The sequence below is a fragment of the Physeter macrocephalus genome, chromosome 18 (assembly GCF_002837175.3).
Source record: "Physeter macrocephalus isolate SW-GA chromosome 18, ASM283717v5, whole genome shotgun sequence".
Classification (NCBI taxonomy): Eukaryota; Metazoa; Chordata; class Mammalia; order Artiodactyla; family Physeteridae; genus Physeter; species Physeter macrocephalus.
In genome coordinates, this window is record NC_041231.1 from 33212515 (window position 1) to 33233121 (window position 20607).

The 20607-nt window shown below is 40.0% G+C and overlaps 1 protein-coding gene and 1 pseudogene across 22 annotated transcripts in view; both read left to right on the forward strand.

Annotated features, from left to right (window-relative positions):
* FHIT (fragile histidine triad diadenosine triphosphatase) overlaps positions 1-20607 on the forward strand; it is a 1537641-nt gene that overhangs the window by 346354 nt on the left and 1170680 nt on the right. The window lies entirely within an intron of this gene.
* Positions 1455-4410, forward strand: LOC102976823 (DNA replication factor Cdt1-like; annotated as a pseudogene).

The following is a 20607-nucleotide window of genomic DNA, read 5'->3' on the forward strand; positions in this document are numbered from 1 at the left end:
TGATATAATAGAGCAGGTTGTGACACGTAGCGAGAATACTGGAGTGATGGGCCCCAGCTGATGTTATGTAAAAATATTCAGCCATGAAATATGCACTTGTGGATGGCTTTTTGCAGATGTCTGCAGAATGCAGATAATCTGTATTCTGAGGAGATCTGCAAATTAAAGATCTATATGACCAGTTAGAATTATAGCACAGTGAGGACAGAGTGGTGCAGTAGGTAATGATATAGCCTTGAATCTTGGGTAATAATAATTATAACCTGCCTATACTTATAAGCAAAAGGAGATGATATTTACCCCCAACCCCCATTTCAGAGGGAATGGATCAATTCGCAGAAAAATGATGGTGAACTTTTGGATATTTTGGAATTCCTTCAATGCAAGATATATTGGTATCATGAATGGAAGTATAAATTGGTACATTGTCTTTGGGAAGCTATTTGGCCATAACTATCAAAATAAAATGCACACAACCCTTTGACCTAGCAGTTTCATTTCTAGTAATTTATTTTAGAAATATAGTCACTAGATGCACACAAATCTCTGTACTAAAATATTCATCATGGCATTTTGTTTAATAACAAATGATTTTAAATAGTCTAAATGTCCAAGAAATAGATTAGGTGAATAAATTATGGAATATTTATGCACTGTAATATAATTAAGCCTTTAAAAAGCCTGTATCTATATAGAACCATTTCTAAGTGAAAGAAGGGTTAGAATATGCTATTATTTGTGGTCATAGAAATGTAAAGTATATGTATATATATTTATATATGTATATGTTGAAGACTGCATAAGAGATTTTTAAAAGCATGGGTCAGAAGACATTTTTCAATGTACATTGCTACTTTGGTATTATTTCAATTAATTACTTCTTGTATGTATCATCTATTCAAAAATTATAAGGTAAGAAAATTATAGGGGTGGTATATTTGTGTGTTTTTACTCCCCCCCTTACATAAAGATGTCTTTACTTGATTCTCTGCTGTATTGCACCTGACTTCTCTTTTGAGAGTTTTCTTATAATTTCTGTTAGAACACCTTTTATTAGGATATCATTGCACTGACACTTTTAGTAATGAGGTGGCAACTCCCCTTATTCCTTTATTGCTTGCCATGACTCTACAGAATATAGCTCTACCACTTTCTTCCAAGGTTCGGGTCCTTCCTATCCAGGAAAACTATTTAGAAACTTGTTTGTGCCAGTGGTTTCTGCCCACAGCAGGGGCAGGACCAGGGCACGGCGAGAAAATCAGCGGGAAAAGCGTCTCCACTTCTGCTTGTGGTCCCACCGCTGGGGTCTCGCTGCTCCCGCCTTGGCCCAGCGCCATGTGCAGAGTGACGCCATCATTGGGCATTATGAATGCGAGACTGAATAATTAACAGCCACCCCTTAGACGGAGGACCAGGTGCAGGGTAGACTCTTTCTGGATGTTGTAATCAGAAATAGTGCGGCCGTCTTACAGCTGTTTGCCTGCAAAGATGAGCCTCTGCTGGTCAGCGGGCATGCCTTCTTTATCCTGGGTCTTGGCCTTCACATTCTTGATGGTGTCACTGGGCTCCACCTCCAGGGTGATGGTCTTGCCCGTCAGGGTCTTCCCGAAGATCTGCATACCACCCCTTAGACGCACCAAGCCAGTCTGGTGCACCCCGAGTCCCGCGCCCCGGCCCCGGCTGGGCAGCAGCGGCAAGCACGCCCAACCCGCCAAGCCCCAGCGCGACGAGCCTGCTCCACCCCTGCGCAGGAGGCTGCGGCTGCTGGCCAACGCGCTCTCTGGCCCTAGTTCCCCAGCTCTCCCTGGCTCCCCAGAGCACTCTTCTCCCCAGAGCAAAAAGACAAAGGCCACCCTCTCAGCTGGTCAGCGACCCTTCCTGGCAGCCCAGGAGGACAAGGTCCCTTCAAAGATCACCCTTTTTGAGCTCAAATCTTGCCTGCAGTAGGCACAGGAGCTGGGGGCATGGGTCCAGGAGCTGAAGGCAAGTGCACAGAAGAATGTTGGGGAACCCAGAGCACCGGAGGACAAGGGGCACCCAGCAGGGCTATGTGGTGAGCAGATGCCTGCCTATCAGCGCTTCCTCGCCCTGGCCCAGCCAGGGCCCCCTGGCCTTGTGCTGCCCTACAAGTACCAGGTGCTGGCCGAGATGTTCTGCAGCATGGACACCATCGTGGGCATGCTGTACAACCTCTCTGAGACTGTGACCTTCGCCAAGGTCAAGCAGGGAGTCCAGGACATGTGCTTTGAGGAGCGCAGTGTGGGCTGGATCAAAACCGTGTACCCTGGCTCCTACCACTTCCACCAGGAGCGCTACACCCCCACATTCAATGACAGTGGCAGGAGGTCTGATTACCAGCTCACCATCGAGCCGCTGCTGGACCAGCAGGCTGGCAGTGCGGCTCCCCAGCTCACAGCGTCGCGCCTGCTGCAGCGGTGCCAAATCTTCAGACAGAACCTGGTAGCCCGCATCCGGTAGTATCACAGGGCCTTCCTGGCCTCCCTGAACACCCCACCCCCCCCCGCCCATGGAGGTTCCTGAGGACCAGCTGACACTCTGGCACCCCCGCTTCAATGTGGACGAAGTTCCTGACATCGAGCCGGCCAAGCTGCCCCAGCCGCCCACCGTGGAGAAGCTGTCCACCGCCGAGGAGGTGCTGGCCGGTGCCTGCAGCCTGATGTCACCCAGGATGGAGAAGGCTCTGAGTGACCTGGCCCAGCTCACGGCCGAGCCTAGCAGCCCCCGGTCCCCAAGCCCGGCACTGCCAGACACCCCGCTGGCCACGCCACCTGCTGCCCTGACGGCGGTGTCCCAGGCCCTGCTGGAGCAGATCCGTCCCAGGAGGCGCAGAAGCAGCTGGTGCAGATGACCTGGCGCCTGGAGTGGGAGCAGCAGCTGCAGGGGCTCGAGCGGCCGCCTGAGGTGCCCCGCGTGCTGCACAGCGTCTTCGGGTCCGAGCGCAAGCCAGCGCTCAACATGGAGATGGCCTGCACCAGGATGGTGGGCAGCTACCGCATGGCCACGAGCCCCTGGGAGATGGAGAAGCACGTGCACCTCCTCTCTGAGCTGCTGTCCAACTGGCTCAGCCTCCACCGCATCTGCACGGACACCTATGTCAATCTGGGCAAGGCTGCCGACCTGGCAGGTGTCTTGGCATGGCTGGCCCACCTTGCCCGTGCTGAGGAGGCGCTATGAGCCCGGTGGACAGGTGCAACACACACGGGCCGCCGGGCCTGTGTCTTACTTCCTTTAGGAATACAACACACTTTGCTTTCCCTGTCCTAAGTCCCCATGAGGGTCAGGGCTCTGGCTGCTGGGCTTGAGAGCCTCTGACTAGTGTGGTGGAGGCCCCTCTCGTATACAGGGTGCAGGGAAGTGGGGTGGGGGAGAGGTAGTGTGGTTGGCAGAATAACCCTCCCAGGTGTCCACATGGGATCCTGAGGTGGTCCTGGAGTATCTCGGTAGGCCGGGTGTCACACAGGGTCCCCATAAGAGGGAGGCAGATGCAGAATCTGAGATTGGAAAGTGCCGGCAGGAGCCGCAAGCCAAGGAACAGATTCTCCCTGGAGCCACCAGGAGGAACCAGCCCTGCCCACCCACACCCTGATTTTTGTACTTGGCCTCTAGAACTGTAAGATAAAGTCAGAAGAAAAAAACAAAAAAAAGAAACAAAAAAAAGAAACTTGTTTGAATAAATGGTAAAATCATTCAAATGCACTGGTTCTGAATTTCTGATGGGTGCATTTGTGAAAATGCTGAGGAGCTTCTGGAGTCAGAGGCCTGGTCCTTTTCAACAACAAATAGAAATTAAAGACTATTAATGATGCTTATTATTAACTTTTAAAAAGCTCTCTCTACCCCCCAAAAGTTAAAAAGCTGTTGTTTGAAATGTGTGGCCCAAAACTATGTCATTCTGTATTATATGTGATAGCATAAAGCCCAAGAACAATGTTTAAAATTGTCTTAATCATTGTTATAAAAGGAATTAATGAGTGGTAACATTCAGAAACCCCATTGCTCATATTATGTTTTGGGGGTATGGAGGAGGAAAAAGGAGAAGGAAGAAAAATACATATCAAAGAAAGTTAAACAACAACTTGTAAATTTCATTCTCTGTTGCTGGAAAACCAGCTGATTGTACATGAATGTATAATAAAACATGTGTTTGGCACATTGAGGTGTATGAACTATGTAGCGTAATCAGAGCTTATTTTCCTGCAGTGGAGGTTGAAATTTATGTTTCTTCTAAGCAGTACCTTTCATTCCATTTTTATTTCCTAAGGGAGAGTGAAATTTACAAGTTGCTGCTTAACAATACCAGAAGTGCTAATTCCTATACAATGAATAGTGAAGTTTACAAGTTGCCATTTGACATGCCCACATTTCTGTTTGTTTGTCCTCCGTCCCCACCCCCCCAACAAGTATAGTAAAATTTATAAGGTTAGTAAAAACCCTTCATTATTAATACAAGGTTACATTGCTGTTGGGAATTCCATAAATGGCATATGAACATATCTAAGGGGAAGCATAAAGGTGGATGTTATGAGGCAAGAAATTCTTTCAGGAACATTGAATTTATAATCATCACTCAAGAAAGAACATGCAGAGACACTCATTCATGGCTTTGTGTCCCCATGACCCCATTCCCTTGGCACCTTGGTTCTGTTATCCTTCAAGTACGTTTCATTGGGGCTTATTTTTGGAAATCCATCTAACTCTTCCTTTGCAAATCTTCCTCAGCTCAGGCTATACATCCCTCCTCTTCCATGGTCCCTTTTTCTCCACTTCCATGCTCTTCCCTGAACACTCAAAGTGGCTACTGTGTACACAATTAATTAAATGAATGGTTCACAGCCTTAGGCCATCACTTCTATTATTATCTGGTACTGCTACTTAAATATGTAATTATTACAGCATTTTATTGTTATTAAAATTTTAAGATATACATGCCTTATTTCACCAATTTTATTATAACAAGATCCTTGAGGGGAGATATCAGGCCTTAAAATTCCTTATGCTCCCAATGGGGGCGTGTATATAATCGTGTAATCGAAATGAAGTGTATGTTTTTACCAATCACAAGAACCGGGAGAGAAAGGAAGTGAAAAAGGAACGGACACCCCGTCGTACATAACTGGTCTGAGAAGATGGTTGCAACAAATTCTTCTATTTCTGTCTGTGCATGTCTCTTCTCCTGTAAGGAGATAAAGTCCTCTTTCCCTCTGCGTGAGTTTTGGTTGACCTTTTGACTTTTTTTGGCCAATAGAAAATGGCAGAAATAACACTGTGTCAGTTCTGAGTCTAGCTAGACTTTAGGTTGGCTGGAGATAAACGCTCTTTAGAGCCCTGTGCCATCGCTTTAAGAAATCTGGTTATGCAGCAAGAGAGAAGTCATTGGGAGAGAGTTCATGGAGGATTACAAAGATATGGAGAGAGGCCCAGCCAGCCCCCAGCTGTCCCAGTCCTATCAGCTGAGGGACATGGAGGGAAGGGAAGCCAACTTGGATCTTGCAGTCCCCGCTGGACTGCCCCCGTCAGCATTATGTGGAGCAGAGAGATGAGTTGTCCCACTAAGGGCTGCCCAAACTGAAGATGTAGGACAAATAAATGGTTGTTATTCTTATTGTTTTAAGTCACTAGTTTTGGAGTGGTTTATTGTATAGCAAAGATTACAGAAACACATCCAAAATGGGTTAAGTTGTATATTAAATTTTGTGGTCTACAATAGTGCTTTTTGAGCTTTAATGTGCATACAAATCACCTAGGGTTCTTGTTAAAATTCTGATTCATTAGATTAGGGATGGGACCTGAGATTCTGCATTTCTAAGAAGTTCCCCGGTGATGCTGATGTTCTGGTCTGTGGGCCACATTTTGAGTAGAAAAGTCAAAGCAGGGAAGTGCATTCATCCAAAGATTAACAAGTTGCTTATTACAACCAGGAAGGTTATATTTGCCTTTCTGTTGAGATTGCAGATCCTGCACAGGCTGTATCAGCTGCCCAATAGACATGCCAATTCCAAAAATATATAGTCAGACAAATGTGCATTTTAAGCAAAGTACTAGGAAAGTTCTATTTTCTTAAAGTCTAACTTTCCTGAGAGTGACTTTATTCCCCTGAGCTTGGTGTCTGTTTAACCAAGAAGCATGCTCTATGACAATTGTTGATAATGGTAATAATGATAGCAATTACTCTACACTTCACAAGTGCTTTGTTGTGAGCCAGAATCTGTACTAAGTGCTTTATATACATTTCATCATTTAATTCCTATAACATATATGCCTGTTACCATTTTGCAGATGATGAAACTGTGGTTCAGGGAGGTTTAGTTACTAGCCCTAGTCACCCAATGACTAAGATAGGATTCAATTCTGTATGATGTGACTCCAAAGTTCAGGTTGATAACTGCTCTGCCACACTGCTTCCAACTAGAAGCCTAGCACAGACCTCAGGTTAGTGTATTATGGCTCACATTCTTTCTTTTTGGACTTGTTTCTTGGTAGTAGTGGTGGTAGTAGGAGTATAGATATTTTCCTTCCGTGCAGTATAGTTGACTTTGGGAAATCCTAACAGAGATACCCAAAATGTTCTTGCACGTGCGCACGTGTGTGTGTGTGTGTCTGTCTGTCTGTGTGTGTGTGTGTAAGGCAGGAGTGGAAACACCTTTGAAACCCATTAGTTGGGAAATTTAATTTTTTGTAGCAACATTCACATAATTATTGTCAGCATTTTACAGTGGTATTTAAAGTGCTGATATGAGGAAAGTCTTTACCAGAATAAATATAGATGATTTGTTTAAACTTCAATAGTCTCTTGTTTTCACTGTGTTGCCTATTGCAGCAGAATAATTTCACCCCCCTCCCTTTGCTTTAGACTTACTGTTTCCCCCTCTATGGCATTTATCAGACAGAAGCTACTACTGTTTTAGGTTTCCATCAGAGTAGCATAAAATATTTCTAAAAACCATAAAAGACTCTGATATGACCTACTCTGAAATTAGACGGCCAGGACATCTCTTTACTCGTCGGTTTGAATGCCTCTTCTCTGCTCTCTTGAAGGTTAAAGGAACTGGCAGTGCTGGAAATGGCAGTTCTCTGTGGCACCAAAGCCAGTGCCCTGCAGGGACCTACTCTATAGTGACTTGGGATTAGATGAAGACACCAGGGCACCAGGACCTCTGGCCAGAAGGTTTACTTAGCTCTCAAATCTCTTTACTGCTGAGGTGGCTGTTCTCCAACATGATGGTGGTGATGGAAGGGTGTGTGTGAGTGTGTGTGTGTATGTGTGTGTGTGTATACAGAGTTCTTTAAAGTGAGATCATTTGGCTGCACACTTTTTGGTGGGGTCAGTACGTGATGGAAGGGTGTGTGTGTGTATGTGTGTGTGTGTATACAGAGTTCTTTAAAGTGAGATCATTTGGCTGCACACTTTTTGGTGGGGTCAGTACAAATTTTATTTTCTTCTTTAGGTGAAGAGACAAGGTGTATGGGGGTGGTGACAGGACTTGATTGGGACTTGAATCATTGCTCAGAAGTAACAGTGATTTTCTTCAAAATCACAAAATCCATGTTTCTCCCACTGCCTGCTGTTCTTCAAAATGAGCTGGTCACTTCCTGCTACAACAGTGATTTTCTTTGTTATTCTGAATGAATCATTTACAAGACAAATGGTCCATTTCCATGGATTTCCTGATCTTTTGGACATGAAATATTTCATGTTTCTTTTAAGATAAATATCTAATTTTTCCAACAAATGTAGTATTGTAAGTACCTTTTGAGAAATATTTAATAAGAAGCACATTTTATTTCCTTGGAACTACATGGAAGAACTCTCTGGACCTTTATCAGTTTGCATGTTGCTATTCAGAAAAGTGTGGAATATCCTCCATTAATTTTTACCACTTTCTAAATTATCTTCTTCAAAGAAAAATCCCAAGAAAGCAGAGGCTTGCTTAAGTGAAACATTTCTGAAGATGCTTTTCTTGCAGATTTCCAAGAGTCAGATATCTAGTGTAATTTGTTTCGAGGAGACTGTGGGTGACAAAGCACTGCTGGTAGGGGTTTGACACATACAGTATTTTTTTTTTTTTTTTTTTTTTTGTGGTACGTGGGCCTCTCACTGTTGTGGCCTCTCCTGTTGCGGAGCACAGGATCTGGACGCGCAGGCTCAGCGGCCATGGCTCACGGGCCTAGCCGCTCCGCAGCATGTGGGATCTTCCCGGACTGGGGCACGAACCCGTGTCCCCTGCATCGGCAGGCAGACTCTCAACCACTGCGCCACCAGGGAAGCCCTGACACATATAGTATTAAGAATGGATTCCTTAGCAATCACGTGGATTGGCCAAGAGAGGAGAATTTAAATGGAATGCTCAGTAGAAAATAAGTACTCTGTGCGATGCAGAAATAAAAATACATTTGGTAAACACACAACATAAAAGGTTATACTTATTATTATCATTATTTTAATTAATTTATTTATTTTTGGCTGCATTGGGTCTTCGTTGCTGCGCACAGGCTTTCTCTAGTTGTGGCGAGCAGGGGCTACTCTTCGTTGAGGTGCATGGGCTTCTCATTGCAGTGGCTTCTCTTGTTGCGGAGCACGGACTCTAGGCGCGTGGGCTTCAGTAGTTGTGTCGTGTGGGCTGTAGAGTGCAGGCTCAGTAGTTGCGGCATGTGGGATCTTCCCGGACCAGGGCATGAACCCATGTCCCCTGCATTGGCAGGAGGACTCTTAATCACTGCTCCACCAGGGAAGTCTCAAAAGGTTGTTATCAAATGAGACTTTTTGTAGTGTCTGCTTAGTCTTTCTTTTTTTCATTTATTGCTAATTAATTAAAGGAAAAATATCTTTGAAAAATCTGTAAAGGTTGTCCTATGGTTTGTTTTGTTAAAATTGCTTAAATCTGATGTGGGAACTTTCTGTTAGCAACATTCTGAAATTTGGACAAAAGCAAAGTAATAGCTTATAATATATATATTTTGAAAGTTGAAAATAATATTGATTCATACTATTTTCGTGAGAGGAAGTTAAGCTTATTGTTTTCGTAAATTCTCCAAATTCTTTTGGTTATGTAGAGGAAGAAAAATAATTTCCCCTCTGCCCTTCTGAATTCTTGGCTGAGACCACCCCAAACCTCCTAGTAATAAAGGATTAACAGGAGAAAAACAAACGGAAATTTATTAACCTGTATACTTCATGTATACATGGGAGATACCCAGAAAAACTGAGTAACTCCCTGAGATGGTGCATCTACTACCTTAAATACCATCTTCAGCTAAAGACAAAAGAAAGATAGGAGGGTTGGGGTAGGTAGTTATGGGAGTTTACTAGGAAAAGCGTGGTAAACCAGGGTAAGATTTGTTCTGTAGATTTTTAATGCCTTCTCCATTGATAAGATTCTCTTGTGATTTAGAGTCATCCTTCTCTTCCTGGTACAGAGAGGGAGACACTTACTAATGGAGATTGCCTTTATAAATGTAAATGTCTCTTACAAAAGGGCAAGTTCTACTCTATTTTCAGAGCTTCTCCTGTGTCTGCTGTTTCTTACAATAATTGGCTCAAAATAAACCTTATGCTGAAGAGTCATATTTTGGGGTGACATATTCTGCTACCCTTCAGTTGCAAGTGGGTAAAACTGAATTCAGGATATCCCAAGAGAAATGAAAATGGGAATTTTGGCCCACATAATTGCAGTTTCCAGTGGGGTGAACCTGACTTTTGTCATGGATGGCTATAGGTGCTTCATTGTATATTCAAAACTGTTTCTTCCAGGGGTGAATCTAGGTTTTGTGTAGCCTGAAGTTTACAGTTTGGAGAAGCTTCTTTATTAAAAGATCATAAATGACCACATTGCTCTAAAAGGACCTGGAAACTTAAGTTGCAATAGCTTCATGGTGAATTTGCCTCTGCTCCTCTCCATCTCATGGCCCATTTCTTCTCTACATGCTCTTAATTTTCCTTCAGTCTAAGTCCTTGTGGTGGTGTGAATTTAATTACTATTAAAAAACAAAATTCAAGTGAGTAAATTTGAAGATCTAATTGGCTTTATTCAGCGATTCATAAATCAGGCAGCATCCCGTCTAGTAGATAGAAAAGGGCTCCAAAGAGCTTCAGACAAGGAAAGGGCAGAAACGGGGTGGGACAAGAAAGTCATAAATAAAAGAAAGGATTGTTTCAGGCAAAGTTACCTTCTTGGGGGATGGCAGAGTTCCATCAGATGGATTATCTCACCAGTGCTGGCCAGGAAATTTCAGACTGACTGGTTAAGATTACATTCTAGGAGAGGCTGAAACTACAATTAGATTAGGTATTAACTCTTGATTTGTTGACATGGGGCTTAGCACAAGTGACTCCATTCTGGGCCTGTTTTCTTCTTCTTTGTTTTTTTTTTTTTAAATACTACCCACGTTCTCAGAAGTGCCTTTCTCTTACAGCTGATTCATATAAATCCCCGCAGAAGACTCAGACTGGTTAGCTTGAGTCACATTCCTACCTCTGGTGAGGGAGATGAAACACCTCAGTTGAGATCCCAGGAGAAAACAATGAGCTGGGGAGGGGCAGTGCCCTAAGGGAGTCAGATGTTGATCAGTCTAAAAAACGGGTGTTTACTTCCATGCTCTTCATCCTCTTTTGTTGACCTGGGGGGTAGAGGTGGGTCCTCTAAATTGGATGTATGAAACACCCATTTAAACTTGAATTTTCAGCTCTTTTCAGGGATTAAGCTGACCTTAGTAAGAGCAGAAACCATACACAGGCAGGCTGGGAGGTCAATTTCTGATTTTCTTTCAAGTAAACCTCACTTAGGTGTTTTCTGCATGTGAGATACTGGGAAAGGATATCTGATTGAGAGCCTCTCCCTCATTGTATCTTCCTTTACCCAGAATTCATTCTCAGACACAATATGAAAAGTACTCCATTGGTCAGTATTGCTTTTTTGCATAGAAGTCTTGTGGAAAATTACAAAGAATATGAAAACTTGATTCCTAAACTCCTTATCTGTCTTTCTGCTTCCTTTAGATTTCCTTGTCCTTTGCCGATGTTCACCTTTCTGGAATAAGATAATGAAAAGAAAATGGATGATATGTTTCCAAAGTTGAAAGTATCTATACATCATAGCACCACTTTATGATGCTGCTTTAATTAATGATGATACTCTCAGTATATCAGAAGTGTGAACACATCTCCTTTCATAATAAACTCCTTCAGTACAGCAGTTGCCATTAAAAAGTACCCTCTTTTATGGATGATGTAACTGCTGTAATATTTGGAAGTACATGCTGAGTATCAGAATATTAGTGTATTAAGGTTCTTCCAAAAAACAGAACCAATAGGAGGTATTTATGTGTGTGTGTGTGTGTGTTACTGAACTCAGGTCCAGCTGCTCACTGCTTGAAAATAAATACTCAAGAGGCAAGTGTTGGTAGAAATGGAAAAAGTTGTTTTTAATCAGAAAGCTGGCAATCTGGGGAGAAGGTGGACTTGTGTCCCCAAACCAACTCTGAAGATTCTGCTCAGCCATGAAAGTTTTTAAAGAGAAAAGGAGAAAAAATCTCAGTTAATCATTGAGATAGGGGATCAGACTCATTGCCATTTTCCACTACGTGCAGGCTTGTCAACTTCTTGTGATCTTTCTTTAGATGCTATTTTGTTCACCCGGTTTGTTCACAAGATTACCGAAGGGGAAGCTAGGGAAGAGATTTAGTTATCTGTTAATTACTTATTCTTCATTTCTATTTCTTTGATCTAAGGAAAGAACCAACAGGTTAGGCAAGGTATTGTGTGATCAAAAGATTTGAAAGTGTGCTTGGGCCAGAGATGAATAGTGCCTGGCTTAAGTTTAGTTACAATATAGCAGTGGTCCCCAACCTTTTTGGCACCAGGGACTGGTTTTGTGGAAGACAGTTTTTCCACGGACCAGGGTAGGGGAGTGAAATGGTTCAGGCAGTAATGGGGAGCGGCAGATGAAGCTTCGTTTGCTCACCCACTGCTCACCTCCTGCTGTGCGGCCTGCTTCCTAACAGGCCATGGACCACGGCCCGGGGGTTGGAGACCCTTGCAATATAGCTTTGCTAAAGTGACAAGGCAAAAGGGACCTCCTTCAAAGTGCTCTTTCCTGCCAAAAGCTGCTTACCTGTGTGTGTGTGTTTATTTATATAGGAATAAATAAATGTATTTATTATATATAGGAATTGATTTATATGATTATGGAGGCTGAGAAGTTGCACAGTGTGCTATCTATAGGCTGGAGATCCAGGAATGCTGGTGGTGTAGTTTTAAGAACCAGAAGGCGGATAGTGCAAGTCACAGTTGATGGCAGGAGAAGGCTGATGTCCCAGCTTAATCAGTCAGGCAGAGAGGATGCATTCCCCTTTCTCTATCTTTTTGTTCTATTCAGGCCCTCACTGGATTGGATGATGCCCACCCACCTTGGGGAAGGCAATCTCGTTTACTGAGTCAACAGATTCAAATACTAATCTTATCTAGAAACACCCTCAAAAACACACCTAGAAATGTTTAATCTGGGCACCCTGTGTTCCAGTCAAGTTGAGATATAAAATTAACTACCACAGTTAACTAAGGTATGGCATCAATAATTAAAATCACATTTAAAAAATAGGAACATGCAAAAATGAGAATATCTTGAGCAGCTAGGCTCTTTGAGGGCCGGGGTCCCTGCTTATCTTTTTTGTGTCTCTCAAAGGTCCACAAAGTACCTTCTGTATTCTAGATGCTAAATGAATGAGTAAATGAGTGAGTGAATGGCACTGCTAATACCACTTCTTTTTGTCCGTTGCCTTGTGTTTTCAGGCTTCAACTCTGGTCATGATTTTTATCTCCCGACTTGTCCCTTTTCTTTTATAAGAGACTTGAATATCTTTTTTTTTTTATCCTGATCTTTTCTCTTTTAACCTTTGATTCCTGACATTTCCCTTTCCATTTCTCACTCTCTTTTATAGTACAACGGCTTTTGTCTGTTTCAGTCTCTCTTCTCCATAGCTTTTTGTGTCAATTTTTTTATTCTTGTAACTTTTCTCTTTTTTAGATACTGTTGGTGAGCTGGTTACTGTATTGAGTTAAAGAAGGCACCCCATTGAGTCATTGTGAGAGAAAGCTGATTAACTGACTAATGATGTAATTTTTACTGTGTTAGGGTCTTTAGCTGCTACCATCTGGGGAAATGGATTGCTTTATAATGGCATTTTTATCATAATCCAAACCTCAAAGCACCTGTGCTTTTGTTCCTTTTTCTTTGATTTTTCAAACCTACTAGTTATAAATATTGATTCTTTAACTTTCTCTATATTCTCTGTTTTAAAAATAATACCCATAACTGAAGATACTATGGTAATAAAAATCAACCCTCCACCCCACCCCAGGATGTTCGTTGGCCTCCAGTTAGTGTTGGTCTTATTTTCCAGCACAGGAAAGAGAACTAATCAGAACCAATTGAACCCTCCAGAATTCTGTGTTGGGCATGTAGGAAATATCAGATAGGTATAATCATTAGGCTGATGTGATTAATATGTTTGTTCTACTAATCATATTATTTCATATTATTCAGTAAGTATTTTTCAATAATCTGATTTATTATTTATTTGAAGGGCAGAAAAATATTGTGTCTATGATAATGAACTCTGAATCTAAATTTCTTAGGTTCGAATCCTAACTACTCTGATTACTAGCTTGGGCAAGTTATTTTCTCTCTATAGTATTCAATTTCCTCATCTGTAGAAGTATTACTATCAATCACATAGAATTATGAGGATTAAATGAGTTATTATTGAAGCCCCCTTATGAATAGGGCCTGACACATAGCAAGCATTTAGAAAATGCTAGTTGTCCTTGATTTTTTTTTTTACAGTCTATCCCAGTTATTTTCCTCCCAACTTTTTACTTTGAAAATATTAAAACTTAAGAAAAATTGAGAGAACAATAGATACCCAAATACCTTTCACAGGAATTCAGTTATTCATTAATACTTTGGCACTGTTGTTCATTTGCTTTCTTTTTCTCATTTATATACTTTTGAAAAACTAATTGCAATTCAGCTGTAGACATTGTATTTCCACCTGACGTTTAACCTTGTATCTCCTGAGATCAATGTGTAACCATAATACTATTGTCACACCCAAGAAATTTAAACACTATGTTATCAAATAGTCAAATGTCCCCATTAATGTCCCTTGTACCTTGTAGTGTCCCTTTTTCCTTATTTCTATTTTCTTTTCTGTAAATCCACTCAGATTACACATTTCTTTAGATGTTGTACTGCTTTGGACTCTTTAATCTAGAATAGTCTCCTGCTTTTATTTATCTTTCATGAGTTAATATTTTTGAAGTTTCCAAGCCAGTGTCTTGGAATGCCACTCAATGTGGATTTGTCCAGTTGTTTCCTCATGATTAGATTTAGTTTAAACATTTTTGGCTAAAATACTACCTAGGTGATATTGTATACTTCACATTGCATCATATCAAAGGCACCTAATTTGTTTGTATCATTCTTGGTGATGCCGTATAATCACTTGATTGAGGTGATATTCTCCAAATACCTCAAATTTTGGAAGGTATGTGTTTTATGGAGATTTGTTTTTTGCTTTGTAATTAGTAAGTAATCTGTGAGGTGATATTTTGAGAGTGGGTGAATATTCTGTTTCCCAAGAACTTTTCATCCATTGGTTTTATTATTCATGGATGAATCTTGCCTGATGGTGTTCTTCTAATTGTATTATCCTTATATATTTATTAGCTGATATTCTTTAGTAACAGAAGAGCTCCTCCTCCCCATATCCATAGTAGGATTGGATTATTATCATCCTAGCTGGAACAATTTACTCATACAGTATGGTACTTCTTTCAGCTAAAATAAAATATGTGTTTTCTTTGCTGCTTTTATCACAGCTTTTTTTTTTCAAACTTTGTATTAAGTAAAGTCAGCTTACAGAAGATGCACAAATAATATGTGTATAGCTCAAGGAAGTTCCACAAATTAAATATAACTATATAAACAGATCCTTATTCTTTAGTGATGCTCAAATTGTCCCCAGGTTAGCCAGTAGGATCCCCCTCTAAGCTAGTTCCTGTGTCCTTTTGACATGTCTCTGTCAGTTTTGAGTATGCCCTTGAAGAAAATAAGATCTTTTAAGCTTACATTGTATTTTCCCTAGTCCTGATCAAGAATAAGTCATTTCTTCAAAGAGCACTGCCTCCGTTTAGTGGGGAATGGAATTTAGAAACAAAGATTTGGCTACTAGGTGGGATCATTGATACTTTGGTGTCATTACTTCTAAGATATATGTATGTATTTATGTGTATATACATGAATATACTATATATGTGATAACCTACATTTCAAATCCAACATCACAAAATTCTTCTTCAGCTTCCCTCATTCCTTATTCGTATCTCCTTTATTCCACTGTGAGAGTTCAATGTATTGATTCATTTGCTCTATCCTATAACATTCAGAAAATAGTTTCAGAAATTCTACATCAATACTACTTCCAACAACCAATCTACTAAGTAAAGTTCAAGATTAATTTGTACTTCTTTTTGTACTAATGCTCCACTGTGTATATACATTCAGAGTACCAGACTCAAAACTTATTGGAATTCATTTTTTGTCCTCTGTGGTTATTTTTATCAATATAGCATACCTTTTACTTCTTTTCCTGTTTGCATGCAAGTTTAGGTTTTGTTTTTTCCATCTTTTTCTATTTGAATATGTAAAACTTTACATGGTTCAAAAGCCAAACTTACATAAAAAGTTGTCCAAGGAAATCCTATTTCATGCCTACCCTTTCAACCCAGGTCTTACCTACCCTCCATAGTAAATGTTTTCATTAGTTTCCAGTTTATCCTTCAGGTGCTTATTACAAAACTAGCAAATACATACATATATACAAATGCTTACTTTCTGTCCTTTCTTATGCAGAAGGTAGTGTACTACACATATTCTTTTTCACTTTGCTTTTTTTTAACCTGGCAATTTTTCCATATCATTTTATAAAAATCCTCCTTATTCTTTATTACAGCTGACTAGTATTCCTTCTTGTGATATACCTGGGTGGTTCCTGTGGATGGCTTAACAATGATTGTTAAGTATTTTGTTATTAGAAATAAGGCCACAGTGAATAACTTCGTGTCTATTGTTTCTCCTTTATGGTTGAAGGTGTATGTTCAGAGCGAATTGCTATAACTGACATTGCTGTTTAAGTAAACATACAGATAAATAGGTAGATGGATATATGAGTAAACAGATACATAGTTTTATTAGCTAATACCAAATATCCCTTCATACAGGTTATACCCTTTTGCATTCTCACTAGCAATGCAAAAGAGGGAATGTTTCTCCACACCCTTGCCAACAGAGTATATTGTCAAGCTTTTGAACTTTTGCTAATCTAGTAAGTGAGAAACAGTATCTTGGTGTAGTTGTTTTTAAATAAATGTCTTATTTTAGAATAGGTTTGTATTTATAGAAAAGTTGTAAAGATAATACAAATTGTATGAGTTCTCATGTACTCCACACCCAGTGTTTCCTATTGTTAACCTCTTACATCAGTGTAGTACAATTGTTGTAATTCTAACTGTAGTTTTAATTTGCTTTTCTCTTATTATAAATGAAGGTAAGCATATTTTCCTATGTTTAAAGGCCATTTCTGTATCCTTTTCTGTGACCTTCTTGTTCCTTTATTTTGCTCATACAAAAAACTGGGGTTTTGAATACCTTTTTTCCTTTAACTTTTAACAAGTGATTGGTGCTTAATCTATTATATATATTGTATATGCTTTTTCCTAGCATGCATTTGTTTTTTGACTTTGCTTATGGGTTTTTTTTCCTGTGCAAAAGAGTTTTAAAATTTTCATATAGTCAAAATTTTCAATCTTTTCCTAATTTTTTTAACATTTGGATTTGAATCATAGTTAGAAAGGTTTTCCCCAAAGTTGTAAAGAAATTAATGTTTTCTTTTAATACTTGTTTTATTATTGATGTTAGTAGTTGCCCTTGATTTTAAGACTAATCATGTTGAATCTCAAGGGCTACCACAACTCACAGGATTAATGCTAACAGAAGCTGATGGCTGGGGAGGAAAGGGGGAAGATGGAGACTCCAGACTCTTTATCTTTCCTAGTCTCCTAGGCAGGGGTGTTGGGGATTTTGGATCCATAGTCCAGGGCTCAGCAAATAGAAGTCATCATAGAGTAACTAAACGAATGAATGAGTAAAAGAAGTTCTAGACAGGAATGATGAGTGGCTTAAAAATTAGGCTCTTTCTGGAGAATCTGATTTGCACCAAAGCTAGAAAACTAGCAATGGAAGAACAAACAAGAACACTCATTTTTGGTTTATAGGCCAACTTGCCAAGGATAAGAAACTACAGATTCCTTATCCTGAGGGGAAGTCTCAGCCTTTAAAGAGGGCTGGATATAACTTACTCATTCTTGTCTCCTTTGTGCAATCTCCTTTCTTGATCGTGGTTACTTTGGAAACAGTTATATTTGGAGTATTTATACTCTGGAGGAAGTAGGGTATAAAAACATGATTTACTCATCGTAAGTCCAATTCTTGGAGCCATCTTCGTGCCAGATGTAGAATCATTTTTTTCCCTGTGAATTTTTGCTATGTGTTTATGACACCAAATAGCTGAATTAAATGTGTAAAATTGGTTTAGTAATCCAGATGTCTAGAAAATAGTGCAACTTTGTTACCTTGTGATAATATTATATGACTAGACTTTGTGTCTTAATGAGTTAGATACATTATGCACAGTTATGTGTAAAGCAATAGAATTGCTAAATTAATTATATGATTTTTTTTTTATAACTGAATTGTGCTCTACAGAGTGTTTGCTTCATGCCTTTTATCTCACTTAGAAGTGTTCAATGGCTTTGGTGGCCCAAATCTTGGTTTTTATTTTGCTTCTTCCAATTACTTTTTTAACTTAAAAAGTGGTTTTTGTTCTCTAAGTCTCATCTAAAAATGGGCTTTTAAAGTTTGTTCTATATCTTCATTTTAATGTTGGTTATGCTGACTTAAAAAGAAAAAGCACAACGTGAGAGTTGTGAGTTAAGTTTTATTTGGGGCAAAGTGAGGACTATAGCCTGGGAGACAGCATTTCAGATAGCTCTGAGAAACTGCTCCAAAGAGGTAGGGGGGAAGGTCAGTATATATGTGATTTTGGTGAAAGGGGAGTACATGCAATCAAGCACATGTTTTTTGCAGAAGGTTTCTGCTAGTCTTATGAAGGTTACTGCTAGTCATGAGCAGACATCACCATGAAGCAATTTAGTGCTTTTCTAAATATGAGGAGAGACAAGAATTGGGCTCATAAAATCGGCTCATAAAATATCTAACTATCTGAAGACCTGTTCTGCCAGTTTTTCCCAGAGCATAGAATGCCTCATTTCTGCTCTCCATCCTGAACTCCTTTCAGGGGGTGTTGAAAGTCAGCAGCTGCAACAACATATGATTTAATCCTTGTAGAGGTGGATGGCAAGTGCCAATTTATAATTGACAGTTATATGACTGTATGTGTTCATCAAAATTCATAGACATGTATACTAAAAGGGGCAAATTTTACTGTTTTAAAATTATACCTGCATAAGCCTGGTTTAAAAAGCAAACAAAACAATGTTCGCTCTTATTGAAAAGAGGGGATACTGACCACATACTGAAAAAAACCTCAAAACAAAACAAAACAAAACAAAATGGTGCTCAGTGACACATATTGTTGAGATGCCCGTGAACTCCCTTGAATCTACAGTCGTTGCTTATAATTCCCGGTACATTTTCTCTGAAATTAAAAAAATGTACCTAGCTACAAGTGAGTGAGAATCACATTGTTGTAGGGATATTTCAAAGATATCAAGATTAGCAAAGAATAATGCTTTAGTTGTTATTATTGACAGTAACACGTTACTTGAGCACCTAATGTATTATTTTGCAGTAACATGATTGAGAACCTCTTGCCACAATGACTAAATTCTTTACTCTTTACTGAAATGGAGCAGGACCCTGTGGGGCCCTCTGAGGTACAAATCTTTTCCGTGTCCCCTCTTTGTTGTTTATAGGAAATGGGCTTCATTTAGCCTCCTTGACCCTCCCTGAGTTCCAAATGGCAGATTCAGACAGTTGCTAATCAGAAAAGGCAGGGAACTCAGAAACAAAGGAGGAGCAGTCAAGAAACTATAGTGCAGCCATGGAGCAGGGTCCTGGTTCCTCCTCAAGGAACCATAACAATATATATTTGAGTTCTTCTGTTGGAACTAAGGCCACTGCCCAGGTGGAAGGTGGTAACTTCAGGCTGATCACAAGATTCCTGGAGCACCACACTGTTACCTCACCACCAACCAATCAGAAGAAAGTCTGCACTCAGTGAAAGATAATGAAGACTCTGACCACCTCCTCAAATGATTAACTGTGATTAACTTCCCCTTTCTCCCTTTAAAAACTTTAACGGTTGAGCGGAGTCTTTGGAGTTGGTTTTCAGACATGAGCCCACCTTCTCTCCAGGTTGCTGGCCTCCTGAATATAGCAGTCTTTCTTTTCCAATCAACATTTGTCTCTTGAGTATTGGTTTTCAAGCTGCGAGCAGCCAACTCTGAGTTGTGTAACATTACCATCCATGTATATTTGATATATTATGACTTAGAGTTATTTAAAAAAAAAATTAAGCACAAATGAGCCCATACTTACATATTATTCTGCAGGATGCTTGTCTCACTTAACATGTCTTGTGCTCCTGTCCACATTTAGAGTCATTTTGTTATTTATGTTACATATCTGAAATGTCTATAGCTTCAACTTTGACTTGGATGGAACAACTATTGCGCAATTTAAGAGTGTCAAAATACTCAGTGATCAAGAAAAAAGATATTTTAGGTCAATATTATTTTTAAAATCAAATAAATGCCAAAAAGATCTATGATGAACAAAATATAAAAATTTTAAATAAAGATGAGTGCTGTGCTGAGCCATATTGGAGCCTGAGGCAAAAGAAAAATGAAGTTAATTAAATTAATGAAACTAAGTAAATTAATTTAAAATCATTTAAGATCATTACTACTAATGAGAAAATGTCAAAGATGACAATTCTCCCCATTGAAAACAAGATAAAGAAGTAAATGTTGAAAATGTTATATACTTTGTACCCATTAAAGCTACAAAATTGACATTGTAATAAATTCTGGCTTCAGTGTCCTCCAAAAATATTAACAAAATACATGAAAACATATAAATAGGAGTACATATGCAGGCTCAAATGTGATTCAGCATGGCATTAATCTTTATTTAAAATTTTGTTCACCATTAATTTTTTCACATCAATTTTGATTTTTAAAAATATTGCATTGGGGGCTTCCCTGGTGGCGCAGTGGTTGCGCGTCCGCCTGCCGATGCAGGGGAACCGGGTTCGCGCCCCGGTATGGGAAGATCCCACATGCCGCGGAGCGGCTGGGCCCGTGAGCCGTGGCCGCTGAGCCTGCGCGTCCGGAGCCTGTGCTCCGCAACGGGAGAGGCCATAACAGAGGAAGGCCCGCATACCACACAAAAAAAAAAAAAACAAAAACAAAAAAAAAAAAAATATTGCATTGAAGTTTCATCTTGGTCT